Genomic DNA, 2,786 nt, shown 5'->3' with positions numbered 1-2,786 from the left:
CTGGTGATGCTGTTTTGGGAGGGTGTGGCGCCTTTAGGGGGTGGGGCTGAATTCAAGGAAATGGGTCACAGGAAGATGGGCCTTGAGGGTCATATCCAAGCCCCTTTCCAGCCCCAGACTCTTTCTGCTTCCTGATCCCCTGAAATTGGTTCGAACAGCCTCACGTTCCCACAGCCATGGTGTTACAGTCACAAAAAGCCCCCTTGGAGAAGGCTGGTCAGGGGAATAGAACACAGCCTCCATGAAGATCCAACTTTCCAGTTTTGCCAGATCACCGGTCACAGGCCCACCCCTGGAAAGGAGGGTTCACCTTAACTCATGCTAAAGAGATGGGTGGACTATCTAGTATGTTAATGAGATGGTAAACTTTTCCTGCCTGAATCCGGATCCTCCTCTTAGTTCTTATGGACTGGGTTATAGACAGGAGGTCCCATAAGTCTTGCACACCTTCTCTGGATTCTTCAGAAAAGCATAATCTCTTCTTTGCTTCTTTACACCTCTTTTCTAGCCATACTTTCCTTAAGGTTTTGGGCTGCCCAACATTTGGGGGGTTCTTTCATCTTTTTCTCTAAATCTTCTTCCCCTCCTCACCATATGGCTGCTAGAGCACCACCTGGGTCTGTCTGACCACCAATGCTGGCTCTGAATAGGCTTGGCTTCATGGCTTTTCCCTTCTCCCCTCCATTCTTCTCCTCAAGGCAATTGCTGAGATTTATAGCTTGCCTGCCCTGAGGATTCTTCCTTAAATTCTAATGAAATTGTCCTAAATTTTCCGTTTGAGTCAGTTCTTAAATTCTTTCATGAATGAGACTAAGAAACCTCTAGGGGACCCTGATCTCGACTGCGTCAGTGGGTCAGGAGCTTCCCCCCGCCTTGACCTCCCCTCCATGAAGAACTGTACCTTCAAACCATGAGCTAAAATAAACCCTCCTCCCCAAGCTGCTGAATCTAGGTATTATATCATAGCAATGAGAAAAAGTAATGCAGATTGTGATGATGGATAATAATTAATGCCATTGTGTTTCCAGTTCCAAATGATGAATATTTTTACACACAACAAAATACATGTGACTAGGATCAAGAAGACAGAGTCTCTATGTCAGAAGATTGGTATTTAATTTTACTGCCTTTTTTAACTTGTCACTGGTGACTGATGAAGCATGTAGCTCCTGGGGGCATCTACTGCTTACACTGCAAATTCTGGAATTTCAGGGACAATGCTGCTGTGTGGTGGGTGCAAACACACGCATACACATGCACACACACACATGCACACACACACACACACACACCTTAGGGTCACTGCCTTTTTGCCTATTCTTAAGCTAGTCTAAGAGACCAATTCATACGGAATTAAAGACCCGGTTGTACAAACTGTGGTAATTTTACAGGCCATTCTGGGACTTCCATGTAGGAAATGCTCTGATTTTAACATTGTGTGAGAAAACCAAAGAGCCTTCATTTGAATGCAAATGATTCTTCTATGGTATTCACAAAGGGTGGACTTCTTGAATAGCGCAAAAGTTGAGTTGTTAGAGCAATTCGCTGAGTTGTGGTTGGTTTTTTTTTTTTTTCTTTTTTTCTTCTTTTTTTTGGTCTGTTTTGCTTTAATCAGATAAGAAAAAAATAGTAAAGAGAAAGAAGAAAGAGCTAGTGTGTAGTTCAGAACTTTTAACAGTGTCTAGTTTATATTACAAGACCCAGGAAGGCACTTCTCCAAGATGAGAGAGCATAAGTATGGGATATTGGGGGAAATCACTGTCCCTGAGACGATGAAGACTCACCCCAATCAGCAGAGACCTGATTTAATAGCTTAAACATCACTCAGCTGCATTTTAAAAAATCTTTTCTTACTCTTACAGCAAGATTTTTTTTTCAACTACACAAAGAAAAATTTAGAACCTGCATTTCAAAGGGAAAAAAATAAATCAACAGTATCTTCATACCTAAAAGATGGTGATTTCATCTATCAATAAATCAAGTTTCTCAAAAATGGTTTCTGATGCATCTTTTTTTGTTCAAAAAACTGCTATCATCGTTTGTAGCCCTATGGATAATGACAAAATTTGCTAACGCTGTGTAAGACATCAGTTCACTGAGAAACCAGCACCCATTTCAAAAAGGGATAAACTAATATATTTCTAATTTTCTTTTAAAAGAATGGGTTTTTAAGGTAAATGTTTTCAATAGTTATAAAAAAAGTATTTTACTAAATATCACATATTTCACTGTTACTTGCCATAAAGCTAATCTAAAAATCTTAGTATTGATCCTTAGGCAACAAAAATTTCAGTCTCGTTGTAGTGGAAAATACTGAAATTAAATTGTTTCTTTAAAAGAATTATCTTTTATGGGACTGGAGAGATGACTCAGTGATTAAGAACACTGGCTGCTCTTACAGAATACCCCAGTTTATTCCCAGCACTCACATGGTGGCTAGCAACCATCCATAACTCCAGTTCCAGGGGAATTCAGTGCCCTCTTCTGACTTTGGCCAGCATTGCACGACACAGGTGCACTTATATACATGCAGGCAATACACACAGACACATAAAATAAAAATAGTAAATAAAACTTTTTAAAAATATTATCTTGTTGCTGAAGAAATGGATCATCTTTTAAGAGCACTGGCTGCTCTTGCAGAGGACTCATGTCTGGTTCCCAGCCCTTACATGGCAGCTAACAACCATCTCTAACTCTGGTTTCAGGGGATCCAACATCCTCTTCTGGTCTCCACAGGCACTAGGCATGCATGTGCTCAACATATATGTAGGCAAACACACATA

This window comes from Nannospalax galili, unplaced genomic scaffold (assembly GCF_000622305.1).
Source record: "Nannospalax galili isolate Female #2095 unplaced genomic scaffold, S.galili_v1.0 scaffold773, whole genome shotgun sequence".
NCBI lineage: Eukaryota > Metazoa > Chordata > Mammalia > Rodentia > Spalacidae > Nannospalax > Nannospalax galili.
This window is presented reverse-complemented; position numbering follows the sequence as displayed.